A 22,056-nucleotide genomic window follows, 5' to 3' on the forward strand; every position below is an offset into this window, starting at 1 on the left:
GGCAATGAAAATCATCATTGGATAAAAGATTTTAATGGTAATTCATTTAAAATTCAATAGTGATTTGTACAGTCACGTCAAAAAGTATAAAAATGAGAGTGTTTGTAGTATTCATCGTGTCGAAGAGTTCATCTCTATGGGATGGAGCTAGCCACACTGTTAAAAAGACTGGACAATCCAGGGTAGAGGGAGAGGGGGTCGAGAGGGGTTAAATCCTCAACTCCAAAAACTTTCCTTACCCATTAGATCGAATTCATCTGGATGCCCTAGTTGCTCACCCTCGTCTACTCGTTTAAATAACACAAAACGGTTCGTTTAAATAAAGATGAGATTGAGACCAACCAAATATTTTATTTTATTTTATTTTTATGTACAAGCTTCAATTGTTTGCTTTGTTGGCATTCTATACATCACAACTTTGATTCTCACTTCAGAAGTACCTGTGATTGTGAGTTTATAACAATTCTTTCTTGAAGCATTGGCAGTCGTAAGATTTAAAGTATCTAATTAAATTTTTTTTTTCATATATATATATATATATATATATATATATTATTTTCTTGCCAATATATATGACCTTTTGGAGAGGGAAAGAGAAGAAAGTATATTAAAGAAATGATTTGCAGTGCTATAATGAATAAAAATATTTTGCTATTCATTATTCACAATATCACCAAATGTATTTTAGCTAGCATTTAGCTAATTTGTATGAGGTGAAAAATAGGGTAATATTAACTAAATTTAGCTAACATGGGCATTTTACCCAATCTGCTAAAGATGCTGTAAACTAAATTACCGTTAGGCTTGATCTAATATTAGCTTCACTTGGTGTTTTAGACGGCTAGGACAACTAAATATATTATCGTTAGGTGTGATAAAATAAATTTAAATTTAATAGTAGGCAATGAAAATCATCATTGGATAAAAAAATTAATGGTAATTCATTTAAAATTCAATGGTGATTCTTATAGTCACGTCAAAAAGTATAAAAATAAGAATGTTTGTAGTATTCAACGTGTCGAAGAGTTCATCCCTAAGGGATGGAGCTGGCCTCACTGTTAAAAAGATTGGACAATCCAAGGCAAAGGGAAAGGAAGTCGAGACGGGTCAAATCCTCAACTCCAAAAATTTTCCTTACCCATTAGATCGAATTCATCTGGATGCCTTAGATGCTCACCCTCGCCTACTCGTTTAAATAAAGCAAAACGGTATGTTTAAATAAAGATGACATTGAGACCAACTAGATATTTTATTATTATTATTATTATTTAATGTACAACCTTCAATTGTTTGCTTTGTGGGCGTTCTATACATCGCAACTTTATTTCTCATTTCACAAGTACTTATAATTGTGAGTCTATAACAATTCTTTCTTAAAACATTTGCAGCCATAAGATCTAAAATATCTAAGTAAATTTTTATTTTCTTATATATATATATATATATATATATATATTTATTATTTTCTTGCCAATATGACCTTTTGGAGAGGGAAAGAGAGGATAGAATATATTAAAGAAATGATCTATTGTGCTATAATGAACAACAATCTTTTGCTATTCATTGTTCACTGTATTACCAAATGTATTTTAACTAGCCTTTAGCTATTCTGTTTGAGGTGAAAAATAGGTAATATTAACTAAATTTAGCAAACATGGACATTTTACCTAATTTGCTGAAGATGCTGTAAAATAAATTATCGTTAGGCTTGATCTAATATTAGCTACACTTGGTGTTTAGACGGCTAGGACAACTAAATAAATTATCGTTAGGTGTGATAAAATAAATTTGAATTTAAAAGTAGGCAATGAAAATCATCATTGGATAAAAAAATTTAATGGTAATTCATTTAAAATTTAATGGTGATTTTTACAATCACGACAAAAAGTATAAAAATGAGAGTGTTTGTAATATTCTGTTATGGGTTTTTCTTATTTGGATATGGATTCAGGGATATTATAGCCAAACAAAAGTAGAATTGGTAAAGATTCAAGGAAGAATATAAAGATTATAGATGGATAATGCATTAATAGCTAAGAGCACTTTGAGAGGCTCAATCTCTCCTCTGCACTCTGAGAGGCCTAGACTCTTCCAGGCACTTCTAGAGGCCTAATCTCTCTAAGAAATAACCAGTTACAGTATTCTTCTTCTTTCTTCTTCTCTACCTCCTACCCGTTGCCTCCCCCTTAAATAATCTATTCTGTTAGAGAATATGTTAACATAATTGTACACCTTAATATCTTCTAAAATACCCCCATTTCCTCTTATGGGCCCAGAAGCCCATTAAAGGCCATATCCCTTACATTTTCTCCCCCTTAAGCACACCTTGCCCGCAAGGTGTGTTGGCAAAGTAGATGACCCTTAAAACACAATATTACAAAAACCCAAATAAATTGCAGCCCAATTAAAGCTATCCGACAATCTTACAAAAGGTCCACTGCTCCAGCTAGTCTCCCAACGTATAACTTTTTTTTTTTTTTTCAACTTCCATGTTTGCCTCGGGATTCTCAACGTCAGATGGCTCCGCATGATTCATACATGGACACTGGACAACTTGCAACACTTCGCCTTCCTCATGTTTCTTCACGTCATTCACACTTGGCCTTCCTCACATTTCTACACTTCATCAGCACCGTTCCTTTGGTGATATAGGCATCTTGCTTCATACCCAGAACAATGGAAACATCTCACCCTCCCTCCATTAATGCATCAGGACTCGTCACGTAATTTAATTTTTTATTTTATTTTATTATTATTATTTTTTTACAGTTCTTTTCACCCAAAGTGAAAATTATTGGACTTCTAATTAACAGTGTGTGTGAACAGTGTGCAATAAAAATATTAAATGTGGAATTAAAGGAGACAAATATTTTGTTGACGAAGTCGAAACTCAATTAAGAAAAAAACCACTCCGGGGCAGTCAAACCCAGGATATCCACTCTTCAGAAGACAACACTAAATACAAAGTAGTAATGCTCACATACCCCTAATGCAGTGGTCATACCTTGCTCTCTAACGTGTAATCCAATGCGAACGCCTCCCAACCAGGTCTTCTACCTGAAGGGGTCTTCAATCGAATCATTTACCTTAGAGTCAACCCCTAAGATAGACTTTACAGTTGACCAAATCACACAATGACAAAGTTAGAAAGCTAACAGATCTTCAATATCTCCCTAAACACCCTCTCTAAGCTGTAAGGAATTCACCATGGAATTCTGTGTCGAATGCATGCCTAGAACCCCTTATTTATAGGTTTTAGAAGGCCTAAATCGAGTCAAAAACGGAGTCTATGGCACGCGCATCCGGACGGGAGCCATGGCCTTTCGGACAGGCAACTTTTTCCTTGTCCGAAAAGTAATTCTGGAATTTTCGCAGGGCCATCCGGACGCCAGATGTTTCCATCCGGACGGCGGCAGTCTGGACGGTTAATTTACAACATTTTTCGTTAGCTTTCCAACGATGCCGATTTCGTCCCAATCCGATATTTGAGTAAAACGTAATGATCAAAATACCGGAGGGTGTCCGAACGTCCGGACGGTCAACTGCAACCGCCTTTCCAAAATAGCATTGAAAGCTTTCATAACAAGGCCACGTCCGGATGGTGTTGCCCTAGCGTCCGGACGGTTGCACTTCGGCTGCACGTAATTACCATAACAAGGCTTTGGAGCGTTCGGACCACAAAGGCTGACGTTCGGACGGTTGAACTGGTGCACGCAATTTCCATATATGAAGCTTGATCGTCCGGACCATGAAGACTGTCGTTCGGACGATTGAGCTTTGTATGCACGTCTTGCCTTATAGAGAACATCGTCCGGACGGTTGCAGCCGTCTTCCCATAATTGTGTCTTGATGCAGAAACCCTAATGCTTGTCAAACACTGAATGGCGTCCGGACGGTATAACCACGTCGTCCGGACGGATGCACTGGAACACTGAGATCTTCTCAAACTCTGACGAGCGTCCGGACAATTTGCCATTACGTCCGGACGGATCCAACCTTGAACTGTTCGAAGCTTCTAGACACTGATGGGCATCCGGACGGAAAGATCTCGTTGTCCGGATGGATGTTGCTAACTGATGAGCGTCCGAACGGTATTGCCACATCGTCCGGACGGCTGACAGGGAACCGAAATAGACTTCCTTGAAAACTTCACAGAATCTTCTTGAAGAACATAGCTGAAGAGTAGACTCTGGATAAAGCAGCATCCCTGTGAACACTGAGATCTTCTCGAACTCTGACGAGCGTCTAGACAATTTGCCATTACGTCCGAACGGATCCAACCTTGAACTGTTCGAAGCTTCTAGACACTGATGGGCATCCGGACAGAAAGATCTCGTCGTCCGGACGGATGTTGCTAACTGATGAGCGTCCGAACGGTATTGCCACATCGTCCGGACGGCTGACAGGGAACCGAAATAGACTTCCTTGAAAACTTCACAGAATCTTCTTGAAAAACATAGCTGAAGAGTAGACTCTGGATAAAGCAGCATCCCTGTGAAAGCAACAACATTACATAGAAGTGATTTTGTCCAACAGAATTCAGCCAACACAAAAACTAACAAACTCTCCCTTTGGCCATTCTGGGACAAAAATCACTTGACCGGTTAAAAATACAATCCCGGTCCAAATCAAAAATTTCTCCCCCTTTTTGTCACAAAGGGATAAAGGGTAAAACAGAGTAATGAGAAAAACCACACAACAATTACTCCCTCTAAGTGTCTCAGAAGAACAAGGGTAAACAGAGTATCCACAGACAAAAAAGTTCTAAAATCTAAAACAATAGGAAAATATAAAAGAGTCTGCAAGTGGCCCAAAAGAGAGGAACAAAATCCCCAAGTACCAAATCTTGCCGATCCATTAAAATCAAGTAACGGAGAGAAATCCGTATAAAATGCGGGATTTGAACTACTTCGGCTTCTAGCTCAGAAGGCCGGGAACCATGGACTGAAAAATCTTCAATTTCTTGATTTTGCAAAGCCTGAAACTGGTTATCCGCAGATTGACATCCTCTAAGCAACTGGTCTGCAAGATAATTGAAGAGATTTACCACTGAACCTCTGACTGATGCAGATTTGAGGGAATGCTACAGAAGGCTCTGCATGAGCTAGGGGAAAAAGCTCATCTTAAATCCTAAGACCTTTGGAAATTGAACATCCGACTTCAACAGTCAGTTTTCCAAAGGATCCATCTGTCAGATATTGTGCTGGGAGCTGTTGGATGACATATTCCTGAAAGAAGTTTAAATAGAAATATTTCTAAAAATAACACCACAAAGAAATATTAGATCCTGTTAGTCCAAAAAAGAAAGTGGTATTATGACAGCTGTCAATTGGATGCCCAAGAATTACAAAAACAAATATCGCAATCCAAATGACCCAGATATACCAATATCAACCCAACACACAGACAGAATAAGATTTTCATGCACACTATCTCAAGAAAATATCCCAGCAAATATTCAAATATTCTAAAAGTACAAAAACTTAATAACGGAAGACACAATGAAGATCATGAGATGAGAAGAAATGTGCAAAGAATGCCAAAATGTCGGGAGAAATCCACGAGAAAAACACACAACATGCCATGATAAATCAATAAAAAAAAATGCAAAGATGTGTGTATGGCAGAGAAAGAGAAGCAAGTCTTAAACTTATAGAGATCCTATTCGGATGTGTCACTTAACCGTCCGGATGATAACTGCTAGGTCAGCATATGGCAAGACTGCTCTTGGCTGGACGTAAGGATAGGTCCGTCCGGATGCTTCACATTGAAAATTTGAAATACGAGAAAAATTTGCGGAAAAATATTTTTCCCTAAAGTTAGCTTCAGAACACGCATGTATAATCAACTGTTAAAACAGTCAAATAGCATTGCAAGAATATGCAAAGATATAAATGAGAGTTAAGTATTCAATAAGCACAAATTTTCCTGCAGATAGAAATTTTAAATAGATTACTCAACTCATGCAATGTGTGTGTGTGTGAAGACTTTTCCCATAAGGTATGACTTTCACTGATATGACAAAAAGCAACCAGATTTTCTAGACAAGAGAGAAAATCAGTGAAAGATTAGTCAAAAGTCAAACCTTATTCAGTACTAGGGCCTAGCCACTCTCATCTGATACACTCCCTCTAAGATGCAGCATCCAATTGTTTTACTTGTTCCATGAAGGACAAGGTAAATATTTTACTTGTACCATGAAGGACAAGGCATATTTTAGCACATAAGCAGAAAATATACATATATCGCGCAAAATTCATAAAGGTAACTGCTTGATTCTTTTGATATTGCAACCTAGAGAGAATGTCAGAATTTTTAAGTTCTAGGTTCAACTAGCATTTCGTCAATTTGGCCATCTTATCAAAAACCTCTTCTCTTATCTAGAATTTCTAGAAGCAAAAAGTCAGAGAAGGAAAAGATGTACCTTAGGGGAGCCTTGAATAGTGCACATTTTCATCGCATGAGGAAATTAACTATCTATCATTAAGATGCCACAGGAAAACTTAGCAGATATCATGCATAAACTCTCAATCATATATAAGCATATTTAATCAATGCATAATGAACTGAGATATCAGGCAAAAACATATGCAATATCTGAAAAGCTATCAAAAGAAAAAAAATAAAATTCTGCATCTTCTCCCCATTTTTTTTTTTTGTTGAAAAATGAGACAGAGAACAAAAACAACAAAGACATGCTTATGGAAAAGGAAATGACATCTATTCCCTAGCATGTAAGGTAAAGCTAAACCTGTCCTCATGGAGAGAGGTTTAGAAATACCAAGACAGAAAAGCAGCTGCCCGACATACTTTAATTGTCATCCTAAAAAAAAATATCTGTAGATGTTTCTCAAGATAACAAGAGAAAATATGGGAATAGAATAAAAGGTTCCTCAAACAGAATGCAAGACATGAATAAGATATGGCATGATAAACGATGCAATGCAAACATACCTGACATGCACTAGGATTTAGGAACCAAAATCCTAGGCATGGGAAGACTTCACCTTTACTAGGTGAGTCCACTCCCCTTCAAGGGGTGAATGGTCCCATCCTTCTTGACCCATACCTTTTTAACTCGTGGAGATGATTTGTGGGTCATGTCCATGTTGGCCATACTCCTTAGCATACCCTGCATCAGGCTTAGCAACCCTTCATAGCCATGGTTGTTAGTGAGCTTCTGCGGGTTTCTCTTGTAGTGCCTTGATTTGTTCTTCTTTGATTTGCCACTTTGATTGACAGGACAAACTGCTGCTGAGGCCGTGGAGCCTGATGTGCTGTCGAAGGTAGAATGCCTGATGTAGCTCTTGCTGGAAGCTCCCTTTGAACCTTCGACTTCTGAGCCTGAAGCTGTGGACATTTGGGTCGGATGTAACCAGTGATGCCGCAGTGATGACAGGTGGGCAAGCTTCTTTTGTTTGAATGCTTCTTAACATTCTCTGCATAATTATGGTTAGCATTCTTACAAATAACATTTCTCTTACATTTTATATGTCTCCTATGCGGAGGAACATATTTTGATGATGAAGAATCTTTAACTTCACTTTTTCTCGGAGCATCCTGCTTAATCAAAGGCCTGTCGGATTTCAACAAATAACAATTTGGTCTAATATGACCAATTTTCCCACAATTATGACAAGTAGGAAAAAACTTACCTCATGTTCCTGATTCCTTGGACTTTGGCATCACATGATTAATTAAGCAAGAATTATCTAAACAAGCTGTATCTTCTATCACATGCTTAATATCTAATTCAGAATCAAAAGTATGTGAAGTAGAAGTACTTAAATCATCAACAGTTAAATCAGGCTTGTTAGAAACATCTGAATGAATACAAAGCATGCTTTTCAAATTATCATTTGAGATTTTTTTCAAGAGATCCTCAGATTCTTTTAATTTATTCTCAAGTGTATCAATAATGTTAAATAGCATGGTATTCTCAGATTTCAAAGATTCAATCAAAGCATGTGATTCAGATAACTGAATAATCAAAGATTCTTTTTCTTGCTTCACCTTTTTGAGCTCTTTTGGAGAAACAATTTTATCTATTTTAGCAAAAAAAATTAGAGAGCTCAATATCATGATTTTCTTCAGATAACTGAGGAAAATCCATGATAAATGTGTAATAAAAAAAATAGAAGTCACAAGAGATGAGGATCACACTCAGGAAATAATCCTTAACAGAGTGTACCCGCTCTGATACCAATTGAAAATTATTGGACTTCTAATTAACAGTGTGTGTGAACAGTGTGCAACAAAATATTAAATGCGGAATTAAGGGAGACAAATATTTTGTTGACGAAGTGGAAACTCAATTAAGAGAAAAACTACTCCAGGGCAGCCAAATCTAGGATATCTACTATTCAGAAGACAAGACTAGATACAAAGTAGTAACACTCACATACCCCTAATGCAGTGGTCGTACCTTGCTCTCTAATGTGTAACCCAACACGAACGCCTCCCAACCAGGTCTCCTACCTGAAGGGGTCTTCAATGGAATTCTTTACCTTAGGGTTAACCCCTAAGATAGACTTCACAGCTGATCAAAACACACACTGGCAAAGCTAGAGAGCTAGTAGATCTTCAATATCTCCCTAAACACCCTCTCTAAGCTGTAAGGAATTCACCATGGAATTCCTTGTCGAATGCATGCCTAGAACCCCTTATTTATAGGTTTTAGAAGGCCTAAATCGAGTAAAAAATGGAGTTTGTGGCATGCGCATCTAGACGGGAGCCTTGGCCGTCCGGACGGGCAGCTTTTTCCTTGTCCGAAAAGTAATTTTGGAATTTTCGCAGGGCCGTCCGGACGCCAGATGTTTCCGACCGGAAGGGGGCCGTCTGGATGCTTCTATTGGCCGTCCAGATGATCAATTTACATCATTTTTCGTTAGCTTTCCAACGACGCCAATTACTTCCCAATCCGATATTTGAGTAAAAAGTTATGATCAAAATACTGGACGGTGTCCGGACGGCTTGACCGAGCGTCTGGACGGTTGCACTTCGGCTGCACGTAATTACCATAATAAGGCTTTGGAGCGTCTAGACCCTAAAGGCTGACGTCCGGACGGTTGAACTGGTGCACACAATTTTTATATATGAAGCTTGATCGTCTGGACCATGAAGACTGTCGTTCGGACGGTTGAACTTTGTATGTACGTCTTGCCTTATAGAGAACATCATCCAGATGGGATCACACATCGTCTGGACGGTTGTAACCGTCTTCCTATAACTGTGTCTTGATGCAGAAACCCTAATGCTTGTTAAACATTGAATGGCGTCCGGACGGTATAACCACATCGTCTGGACGGATGCACTGGAACACTGGGATCTTCTCGAACTCTGAAGAGCATCCGGACGATTTGCCATTACGTCCGGACGGATGCAACCTTGAACTGTATGAAGCTTCTAGACACTGATGGGCGTCCGAACAGAAAGATCTCATCGTTCGAACGAATGTTGCTGACTGATGAGCGTCCGAACGGTATTGCCACGTCGTCCGGACGGCTGACCGGGAACCGAAATAGACTTCCTTGAAAACTTCACAGAATCTTCTTGAAAAACATAGCTAAAGAGTAGACGTTGGATAAAGCAGCATCCCTGTGAAAGCAGCAACATTACATAGAAGTGATTTTGTCCAACAGAATGCAGCCAACACAAAAACTAACGCAAAGGTGCAAGAGAACCACAGATTGGGTCCCAAAATGTATTTCGACTTGACGTCGATTTTGAACGAAAGGGTCCTGGCCATCTCGTCTGTCGGGGTCAAGGTGGTCCTGGCTGAGGCGACACTCTGGGTCGAAGCGAATATGCTCAAGCTGGTCATCGCGCTCTTCGCGCTGGGATTGTCGGAAAGGTACCGATCAGGTGGATATCCCTGTCGAGAGCACCAGGCGGTCGATCCGGATGAATCTGATGTGGGTGAAGGACGATTTGGACTAGCTCTGTAAGTGTGTTCATCTTCTGGTCGAGCTCTGAAAGGGTGGACAGCTTCTGATCAACATGATTATTGAAGATTTGCCGCTGGACCCAAGCCTCCTGACATTCCTTGACTAATTCCTGCAACTGAAAGAGACGAGTGCTGTCGGCCAAGGAAGATAACAGCAGAAACAAAGTCTTTTGGATTCGGAGGACGCTCCAAAACGTGGAAAAAAAAAATTTTGGACAATTTGGAAGCATATTCACAGGATTTTGGGTATTGATAAAGGACAGGGAAGGAAAATATCGAAGGGAAAATTTCTGAGTGAAATAGAGACAGTGGAAGCCGTGTGTTAAAGACATATCTAGCCCTCAAGATAATGATAAGCCTAAAGATAAGATTAGTTAGTCTAGTGATAAGATTAGTTGTTCAAATTCAAATACTAGATAACTCAGTTTAATACTAGATAACTTATAGTTCAGATTTACTTCACAAGTGTAACACTTAGATTAGAACTCTTAGTCTCTTCTCTTATCACATTGTAATCTCCTAGTTCAATGTAACTACTTCTTTATAAATACAAGAGCCTTAAACCAGTATTTGGTAAGGTAGCACAAAGCATAAATTATAGTCTTTAGATTTTATATGGTATTAGAGCCACAACCGTGACTTACATCTTTTTTTTTTTTTGTTTTTTTTCTCTCTCTCTCTCTCTCTCTCTCTCTCTCTCTCTCTCTCTCTCTCAATTTTCTTCCATCTTTCGATCATGTCTACTTCCAACCCACCACAGCAATCACCACCCGAGACCCCTGTCATGATCTCCACTCACAATCAAACCCCTCCGTTAGTTACCTTCACCAACTTCAACCCTACCAAACTCACAAACACCAATTATCCAGTCTGGCTGCCTCAAATTGTGTTGCACCTCAAAGGCGGCAACATCTATGGATACGTTGATTGTTCAACCCACTGCCCGTCTCCCACTGTGACGTCCACCAAAGATGGCGTATCAACCACGTCTCCAAATCCGGCTTTCCTCCACTAGAGTATGCAAGATCAACTGCTGCTCGAGGCTATCAACTCAGCTCTTTCTGAAAAGATGCTGACTCATGTCACCTGTTGAGCCACTTCTCGGGACATGTCGACTACATTGGAGACCCTCTTCACCTCTCAGACGAAGGCACGCACAAAAAGGTGCACTATCAACTGGAGACTCTCAAGAAGGGATCCTCCTCTATTGCCGACTATTATCACACCTTCCAAACACTGTGTGATGCCCTTGCTGTTGTTGGTCAGCCTCTTAATGTCTTTGAGATGGTGTCCTTTCTCCTGGCAGGCCTTGGATCTGATTTTGATCCTTTCGTCACCTTTGTTACAACTAGAGCTGAACCTCTTTTTGTGGATGAGATTTATGGCCATCTTCTCTCTCATGAGATGCGGCTAGAACAACATCAAGCCTCTCTTGATCTCTTGGTTGCTAGTGCTAACTTTGCCAACCGAGGCTACTATTCTCACCACCCATCCCGGGGCATGCGTGGTTCTCATGGTCACAACTCTGGCCGTAGCTTCTTCTCTGGTCCATCCAGACCCTTTCAAGGAAGGGGTTGAGGCTCTTCTAGCCGTGGTTTTCCATCCAGCAATTCCCGCTCCAACCGACCTTTGTGTCAAGTGTGCAACCACTATGGTCATGTAGAGCTGGACTGCTACAATCGCTTTAATGAGGCCTACGCTTGTGAACAGCCTCCTCAAGCACATGCCTATCTCTCGGCACCCTCCAGCAGTTTAGATCAGAATTGGTACCCTAACTCGGGAGCCACTCATCATCTGACTTCTGACTTGGCCAACCTCAACATCAAGGCTGAAGACTACATTGGCTCGGATAAAATTAGCATTGGTAATGGTAAGGGGCTCTCAATTGATCATATTGGTACCACTTGTCTATTCACTCCTACTTCTCAATTTGACCTCCTTGATACTCTGCATGTCCCTCTCATTTCAAAAAATCTCATCTTTGTTCATAAATTCACAAAATATTCTAACACCTTCTTTGAATTTCATCCTTCATATTTTCTCTTGAAGGATCGCCGCACGGGGAAACTCCTCCTCCACGGGCTGAATAAACATGGCCTTTACCACTTTTTCCCTTCTGCAAATAAGCATCCTCACTCTGCCATGGTGGGTGAGCGCGCCTCTTTTTTTCAGTGGCACTCACAATTGGGCCATCCAATCTTAAAGATTGTTCGCCGTGTCCTATCCCGTTTGAAACTTCCAATTACTACTCCTAAAGAGTCTCCTGCCTGCACTACATGTCTCGATGCCAATAGCAAGCAACTCCATTTTTCGTATTCTTCTGGAACTGCCTTGTGTCCACTTGCTTTAATCTATACTGATGTATCATTAAAAAGTGATGTTTCTTCCGTTTTCTTAACCTTCAAATCTTATGTGGAATGTTTCTTTAACACCAACATAAAAGCAATTCAATCTAATTGGGGTGGTGAATATCGCCCTGTTAACAAACTCCTCCAACAGCTCGGTATTCTACATCGTGTGTCATGCCCTCATACACACCAACAAAATGGTGCAATTAAGCGGAAACATCGACACATTGTAGAAACTGGTCTAGCACTACTCTCTCATGTTCATTTACCCTTACCCTTTTGGGATGATGCATTCTCCACTACATGCTACCTCATCAATCGCATGCCTACTACAATTCTTCAAAATCAATCCCCATTTGAAGTTCTCTTCAAATGCCGTCCTGATTACTCATTTTAAAGAACCTTTGGTTACCTCTGTTGGCCTAACCTCCGGCCCTATAATACCAACAAATTCCAACCCAGATCTGTTCCTTGTTTGTTCTCAGGATATAACATTCTGCACAAAGGGTACAAATGCCTTCACTTACCTACAAATCGTCTATGTATTTCCCGAGATGTTGTCTTCACCAAGTCTACCTTTCCATATACTTCTGCATTCTCAAAAGAAACTTCATCTCCAAATTCCAGGCAGCCATTCTCCCTGCTTCTTCTTTCTTATTGATAAGTCTTAAATTATTCGATTCAAGATCCCTTAATTTGCATTTGTTAGACCTAGTTCTTATTGTATATATAACATGTTGTTGTAGTTTTTATGTTTTGTCTTATTTTCAGGTCTTAATTGAAATCTAATTCAAAACACTTGAATTAGACTTAGAAATACATCAAGGGTATTTTAGTCATTTCCAGAGTTCGAGATTGTTCCTAGGAGCTGAAGAATTGGCTAAAGCAATTAGATCGATCGAATTTAAATGAGATCGATCAAAATTTAGATCGATCGACTTTATAATCGATCGATCGAATATTCCGTCTTCCAGAAGATCAGATATTTCAAGATCTTTTGAATTCTTTATGCAATTCAAATCATAAGTTGGATTTTGTGGACAGAAATGGACGCCGACCAGCTCTGAATACTTGGCTAGAATTAATTTTTGATGGTCTTTTGTAAATCCAATTCTCTATATATATGAGATGAGGGATTTAGGTTTAGACATGCATCTTTTGGGGATTTCGGATTTGCTCAGGTGTATCACTCAATTTTTAGTGTTTTTGTAATTCATTTAATGCACGTTTTTTGGGCTTAGTCCCAGAGAGCAATTTATTCTTCCTTTTCCTCTTTGTTCTTTATGTTCTAGCTTAAGTTTTATTTCTTTGCTTGTAATCCGAATTTCTTAAGTTTTAATCTACTATTTTAGTTTAATTTTAGCTTGTTCTTTTACTGTTTTCCTTTAATTTCATGCTTAGATTAGTTTACTTCATGTCTAGCTAACTTAGTTCTTAGGATTTGATCCAAATCCTCTCCAAAAACCATGAAGTGTTCTTGATGGTCTTGAGTTTTTCTTGATATGTTTGATGATTGTGTAAGGCTAGAGGATTTCAAAACCCATGCTAAAAGGTTTTGTCTTCAAGATTCCAATCTAATTATTCATGAAAAAGAGTTAGGCTTGTCTATGAGTTTTCTTAGATTCATGAATAAAATCAACATTTTTGAAAGAGAATGATGTCTTGTGCAATGATGTTATTTGACATGATGTGTGATTTCTCATTAGAGTCACCTTATAGGGTATGCTAGGGAACACCAATCATTTCACACCTTTGGTAGAGTAAACGTTTTTCAATTGTAGTTTAAATCTTTATGTGGAGTTGTTTAATGTAAAACTAGGTGCTTTATGATTACGTCTTAACGAAAGTGTTTTCACGTTGAGGTCGTCGTAATGGTTGACGCCCATTATGTGCTCATATCATGCATGTTAGGGAGATCTATATAGACTTTAAGCATTTCATTGGTTGATGATTGGACAAGATCAATACCCTAAGTTTCTTTTAAGTTTGTTTTCATTTTCCGCTTTCATTTCTTCACTTTATTGTTGTAGCTTCAATTCTACAGCCTTTACTTTGTGTTTATTTTTAAAGTTAAGTTAAATACGTTCTTTAGATATCTTGTTACACAAAACAACCCATAATCTCTGTGGTTCGATCACCCTTACTATAGTACAATTGATTCGTACTATTGCGAGTGGTAAACTTATAAATTTAAAATCCACGTAGCCGGTTAGTCCGCTACCACCTATCCATTGGCTGCTTCAATTCCACAACCAAACACCGCATCTATACCTTATGCTACTCCTTTACTGTCCACTCCTTTGCAATCCCCTTAATCTGAACAGTCACATCTGCCGAGTCTTCCTTTGTTCCTATTATTCCTGAAGTGCCATCTCCACCTTTAGCTCCTCTAGAATCAATTCACCCCATGGTCACTCATGCAAAAAATAACATTCTCAAAACCTCATGAATTCACAAATGGCAGAGTTCAGTATCTAATTCCGAGAGCCCTCCTTGCCGAGTCCTCTTCTCTTATCATTGAACCTACTTGTCACTCTTTAGCAATAAATATAAAAAATTGGAGAGCTGCCATGAACATAGAGTTCGATGCCCTACTACAGAACCAAACTTGGACACTTATTCCACTTACCTCAACTACAAACGTCATCGGCTGCAATTGGGTTTTTTGGTTGAAAAGGAAAGTTGATGGGTCAATTGATCCGTACAAGGCAAGACTAGTTGTTAAGGGTTTTCACCAACAACCTGGAATAGACTATGGTGAAACCTATAGTCCAGTGATCAAACTTACTACGATACGTATTGTTCTCTCTCTTGCTCTTTCAAATGGATGGCCTATCCATCAAATTGATATACAAAATGCATTTCTACACGGCGACATTTTAGAGGTGGTCTGCATGTTTCAGCCCCCTGGTTTTGCTCACCCTCAGTATCCCAATCATCTTTGTCAACTAAAAAAGGCTCTCTATGGCCTAAAACAAGCACCAAGGGCCTGGTTTTCCAGACTTAGTGGCAAGCTACTGACACTCGGGTTCAAGGCCTCACAATTGGACACCTATCTATTTCTCTACAAATCGGCCTCATGCACTATCCTAGTGTTAATCTATGTAGATGACATCTTGATCACTTCATCTAGCTCCTCTGCAGTCCGTGATCTCTTGTCCACATTAAAACAAGAGTTTGCTGTGAAAGACGTCGGCCACCTCAATTATTTTCTAGGCATTGAAGTTCTTAATTCCCAGTTTCGGTGGCTTCTTGGTGTCTCAGCATAGATATATCCTTGATATTCTCAGCCGGACAAAGATGACAGAAGCCAAACCGATCAATTGTCCTATGGCATCCTCTACACATTTGTCAGCACATGAAGGTGACTTATTTTCTGATCATACTCTCTTCCACAACATAATAGGTGCGCTGCAGTACCTATGCATCACCAGACCGGACATTTCATTTTGTGTCAACAAGCTGGCTCAATTCATGCACAACCCCACTAATCTTCACTGGCAGGCCGTGAAAAGACTTCTACGATATCTCAAGCAAAAAGTTCACTTTGGACTTCAATTTTATTGCACAGACTTTGCTTCTATCCAAGCATACTCCGGTGCTGACTGGGCCGGAGACCGAGATGATCGTCGCTCAACATATCTTTCAAGATAATGATAAGTCTAAAGATAAGATTAGTTAGTCTAGTGATAAGATTAGTTGTTCAAATTTAAATACTAGATAACTCAGTTCAATACTAGACAACTTATAGTTCAGATTTACTTCACAAGTGTAACAAGATTAGAACTCTTAGTCTCTTCTCTTATCACATTGTAATCTCCTAGTTCTTTGTAACTACTTCTCTATAAATAAAAGAGCCTTAAACTAGTATTTGGTAAGGTAGCACAAAGCAAAAAATTATAGTCTCTAGATTTTATACCATGGGTGAGGAAGGAACGACTCTGATACCAAATGTTATGGGTTTTTCTTATTTGGATATAGATTCAGGGATATTATAGTCAAACAAAGGTAGAATTGGTAAAGATTCAAGGCACTCTGAGAGGAGCCCTGATACACAGGGGAAGGGAAACCGTCCCTCACCCCCCCCCCCCTCTCGTTTTATTAAACGAACACTTTTTAATGAGAAAGTGTCATTTGATATCACATTAAATGACACTTTTTCATTAATGATATCAAATGACACTTTCTCATTAAAAAGTGTTCGTTTAATAAAAAGAGGGGGGGGGGGGACGATTTCCTGTCCCCCACAAATCATTTCCCCTCTAAGAGGCCTAGACTCTCCCAGACACTTATAGAAGCCTAATCTCTCTAAAAAATAACCAGCTACAATATTCTTCTTCTTCTTTCTTCTTTTCTACCATCTACCCGTTGCCTCCTCCTTAAATAACCTATTATGTTAGAGAATATGCTAACATAATTGTAAACCTCAACACCTTCTAGAATACCCCATTCCCTCTTATGAGCCCAAAAGCCCATTAAAGGCCATATTCCTTACATATTCATCGTGTCGAAGAGTTCATCCCTACGGGATGGAGCTGGCCTCATTGTTAAAAAGACTGGACAATCCAAGGCGGAGGGAAAGCGGGTCAAGAGGGGTCAAATCCTCAACTCCAAAAATTTTCCTAACCCATTAGATCGAATTCATCTGGATGCCCTAGTTGCTCACCCTCGTCTACTCGTTTAAATAACACAAAACGGTTTGTTTAAATAAAGATGAGATTGAGACCAACTGAATATTTTATTTATTTATTATTTTATGTACAACCTTCAATTGTTTGCTTTGTTGGTGTTCTATACATCACAGCTTTGATTCTCATTTCACAAGTACATGTGATTATGAGTCTTAACAATTCTTTCTTAAGGCATTTGCAGCCATAAGATATATATATATATATATATATATATATATATATATATATATTATTTTCTTGCCAATATGACCTTTTGGAGAGGAAAAGAGAAGAGAGAATATATTAAAGAAATGATCTACTCTTCTATAATGAACAACAATCTTTTGTTATTCATTATTCACTGTATCACCAAATGTATTTTAGCTAGTCTTTAGCTAATTTGTTTGAGGTGAAAAATAGGTAATATTAACTAAATTTAGCTAACGTGTGCATTTTTTCGATTCTGCTGAAGATGCTGTAAAATAAATTATCATTATGCTTGATCTAATATTAGCTACACTTGGTGTTTTAGACGGCTAGGACAACTAAATAAATTATCGTCAGGTGTGATAAGATAAATTTGAATTTAATAGTAGGCAATGAAAATCATCATTGGATAAAAAATTTAATGATAATTCATTTAAAATTCAATGGTGATTTGTACATTCACGTCAAAAAGTATAAAAATGAAAGTGTTTGTAATATTCATTGTGTCGAAGAGTTCATCCCTACGGGATGGAGCTGGCCTCATTGTTAAAAAGACTGGACAATCCAGGGAGGAGGGAAAGGGGGTTGAGAGGGGTCAAATCCTCAACTCCATAAATTTTCCTTACCCATTAGATCGAATTCATCTGGATGCCCTAGTTGCTCACCCCCGTCTACTCGTTTAAATAACACAAAACGGTCTGTTTAAATAAAGATAAGAGCGAGACCAATGGGATATATTTTATATTTTTTTTATGTACAACCTTCATGAATTGGTTGCTTTGTTGGCGTGATGTCATGTCAAAGTACCTGTGATTGTGAGTCTATAACAATTCTTTCTTAAAGCATTTGCAACCATAAGATCTAAATATCTAATTAAATATTTATTTTGTTTTATATTTATATAAATTTATTATTTTATTGCCAATATGACCTTTTGGAGAGGGAAAGAGAAGAGAGAATATAGTAAATAAATGATCTATAATGAACAACAATCTTTTGCTATTCATTATTCACTATATCACCAAATGTATTTTAGCTAGCCTTTAGCTAATTTGTTTGAGCTGAAAAATAGGTAATATTAACTAAATTTAGCTAACATGGGTATTTTACCTAATCTGCTGAAGATGCTGTAAAATAAATTACCGTTAGGCTTGATCTAATATTAGCTGCACTTGGTGTTTTAGATGGCTAGGACAACTAAATAAATTATCGTTAGGTGTGATAAAATAAATTTGAATTTATATTTATATATTTTAAATAATAATTAAATTTTGTTGATCGGTTTATTTATTTCTTTAATTATATTCTTTAATAGTTTGAATTATTTTTATTCAACTTTATTTTTTAATCTTGATCCATTTGAACTAAAATTATGTTCCACCACTTGGACAATCTCAATGCAGGCGGCTTGGTTAAACAAAGCTTGCTTAGTGCATATGCGTCTGTAGATTAATTTTATAATAAGAACACAAAATTTACATTAAAGCGACTTGGCTGTGGGTCAGCCAATCAGTGGTCTACCATTAATCTTAATGGCGACGAAAGAAAGATGAAAGCAATAAAAGATTGATTCTGAGTTGGTAGATTTTTTTTTCCTTCTTTTATTTTATTTTATTTTATTTTTTGGTCTTTTTTAGTTGGTTGATTCTATTTGTTATTTATAAATTTTTAATGTATGTCGCATATTAAAATTGTGGCATTATAATGATAATTCCTCAAAATCTCTTTATTTATAGTTGAGCATTTGATCGTGGAGATTTTAGTCCTAACAAAAATAATGCTGGATCTTCTTGAGGAATTATCATTCTTTTAAGTTTCATTTCAGTTTTCCAGAATATATATGAATGGTACTACTATTAAATTCTAGCTGTCATTAGAGCATTATGCTCCCAAGCCAGTTTGGCCTTTCATAAAAGTATATATGTATGGCACATCATATTAATTACTCATCCAATGTATATGAAAATTCAAATGGATGCCGAAATTCGCTATTACTATAACTATAACTATATATGTAACGCCCCGCCTTTTTTAAAAAGACGTAAGTGAAAAATTTTCGATTTTCACGTGACATTACTAAAACATCAGAGTTATAAATTGGTAGCGGAATATAATTTATCCAACAGACTTGGATTAAATAACACATCAGAGCTTTTAAATTAAATACCTCTAGACATTCATTAGAAAATACTTAGAACAAATACATGGAAACAAGTGTCAATAGTAACACCAGAGAATACATGGAAATTATTAGCAATCTTGTCAACATAAAATGTTATAAACACAGAAGACTACAAACAAAATACAAACTATATATCTTTAACTTGAAGACCACTCGAGCTCTAATCTTTGTCTATAAACCTGCACCAATGTATATATATATATATATAGAAATAAAAACACAAAACAACCTAAGTGAGTCCACTGTTTCCCATAATAATATGAATGCTGATTTACTAATAAATGCCACATAATGCAAATATGGTTTTATAGTCACGTATATATGCAATATATAATCCGTGGTAGCTAATCACAGTCATATATTAAATGTATACCTAACCATAAAACAGTAATATGACAGTTTTAAATGCAAGGCTTAATTATCAATTTTATGCACTCCTCTCGTGAAGGAACCAACGGTCCGGATTAGCGTGTCACGGGAGCCAACGATCCCAGTTAGTAATACCATCAACACCCCAGCTGTATTAGCCAACTCTCACATTTATTAGTTTGTTACTGGAATCCAAAGGTCCCAGCAGACTATGAGCCAAAGGTCATAACCCGTTTATTTATTAAGTGTCACGGAAGCCAAAGGTTCCACTGGCAGCCATCACCCCCCCGCTGCATACCAGCTTTGTTATTAACCATTTTAGTTAAAAATAGAAAACATGTAAGATCACATGCGCAAACAAATAAATAAAGCAGTAAACACAATATCATGGAAAAATCCACCAGCTTCGTCCTCAGTAAGTATAGAAATACTTACAGCCTTTTGGTGCAGTTCTCATAATGGCTCATTTTTCTGCAATAAATATATATTTATATATATAGGATATTAGTATCAGTTCTCTTTTCCAAACATCTCATTTGCCACTTTTATATCCATATTAAAAATCCTTATAAAGTTTAGTTAACAAAACCTCATTCAAAAACTAACCATCAAATAATGAAACATTCCAACCTACATACCAACACTACTCGGCCAGCATGACCACTACCTACTCACAAAAATCCCATTTCAAAAATCATCCTCAACTGGTCCAAATCACAAAACAGGGGATACATCTAGACTTCCAAAACCTCAAAAGAAAATTACCCACATGAAATACCCAGTAATAATCCCCAAATCCAGAATTGGCTAAAAGGCTACAAAACCGAAACACACCAAAACACAGTGGCCGGGACCGGGGAAAAATACCACACACACACACACGGCTTCTACTCAAAAATACACTCAATCAGTTCAACACAATGTGGAAATTGGCTGACAGGGAACACAGGGCTAGAGCACACTCCCACTGGCTGGACTCCAATAACCAGAACAGAGGAGAGAACCAACAAAACATCTACAATCCTGGCTCGACCGTAACACCCACACAACCAAAATCGTGAATCTACCCCTCTGAAAAACACCCAAAGCCTTCACACCAAACCTTAATCGACTAGTCAAAACAAGGGAAAGAGGCTACACGAAATACCCATAACCAACCAAACACCACACAACCGGGAAATCAACTAATATCAGAGAAAACCCCAACAAATCAACAATAACCCGTAAATCAAAATAAACCCATAACAATTTCGAAATAGAATTACGATAATTCATCATAAATTACCTTGAGGATTTTCTGTGAAAATCCATTAGAAATTCAACGAAGGATCGTCGGAAATCATGCTTCAGGCCACCGGAATTGCGTCCTCTGGCCCATTGGCGACGACCCAAACAAGGACCGGGTCTGGGTCTCATCTCCGGCGGTACACTCTCCCCCTCTCTGCTCTCCCGATCTCTCTTCTCTCTGTTTCGACCAGACAAGGAGGAAAGAAGAAGAAGCAGAAAAAGAAGAGGTTCGGGTCATGGGTTTGTTGGGTCATAGGTCGTTGGAGGGTCGGGTTTTTGCTGGGTTCTGGGTTTCGGATCCTTCTGGGTCCGTTGGGTCCTCTGGCTCCACCGGAAGTTCGGCCTCCGGTCGGGTCTCCTCGTGGGTTTTTGGGGCACACGGGTTCTCTCTCTCTCGGTGATCTCCCTCTCTGTTTCTCTCTCTGGCTCTCCCACGGTCTCTCTCTCCCTCAGTCGACTTCCCTCTCTCTCGGGCTCTCGGTCTTAGAAGAAAGAAGAACGGAAGAGAAGGAGAAGAAAGTAGAGAAAATAAACAAGGAGAGTGATCTCTCTCTCAGTTTTACTCGGACCCAGTCCAAAATAAACAGAGAGGAAAAAGAAAGAACAAATAGAAAAGAAAGAAAAGCTTCAGTTATGAGATGTGCGAGTTTCTGATGAAGAAGGGAGTTCGGATTTATAGAAGAGAAACAGTGGGCAGCAAGGGTAATTCACAGGAGATGACGCACAGGGATTACGCAGTAGATTCCTTCACTCAGATTCAATTAATCCGCAGATTCAATTAATCTGTATATAAAATATTTTCTGAATATTTTTATATCGGGTCTTTACCATTTAATAATTCATTAGAATATAATTTTAAACCTGTTTTGAGTTCAGTGTGTTTCATAAATAATGTTAATTTTTGAATAACATTATTACACTGATAATATTATTATACAAAATAATATTAGATCAAAATAATATCTTGTACAATAAATATTTCAAAATAATATTATATATTAATAATATTATTCTACAAAATATTCTCGTATAATAATATTAGAGATA

General features: G+C 38.0%; 1 long non-coding RNA gene across 1 annotated transcript; it reads right to left on the reverse strand.

The window, feature by feature from the left end:
* Positions 1–19,405: 19,405 nt before the first annotated feature.
* On the reverse strand, positions 19,406–21,326 carry LOC133882810 (uncharacterized). The gene is made up of 3 exons (XR_009902729.1): positions 21,008–21,326; positions 20,158–20,193; positions 19,406–19,532 (listed from the first exon to the last, which is right to left on the reverse strand). It is a non-coding gene; the product is annotated as an uncharacterized LOC133882810 (long non-coding RNA).
* Positions 21,327–22,056: the final 730 nt, after the last annotated feature.

This window comes from Alnus glutinosa, chromosome 11, assembly GCF_958979055.1.
Source record: "Alnus glutinosa chromosome 11, dhAlnGlut1.1, whole genome shotgun sequence".
In the NCBI taxonomy this organism is placed as follows: Eukaryota; Viridiplantae; Streptophyta; class Magnoliopsida; order Fagales; family Betulaceae; genus Alnus; species Alnus glutinosa.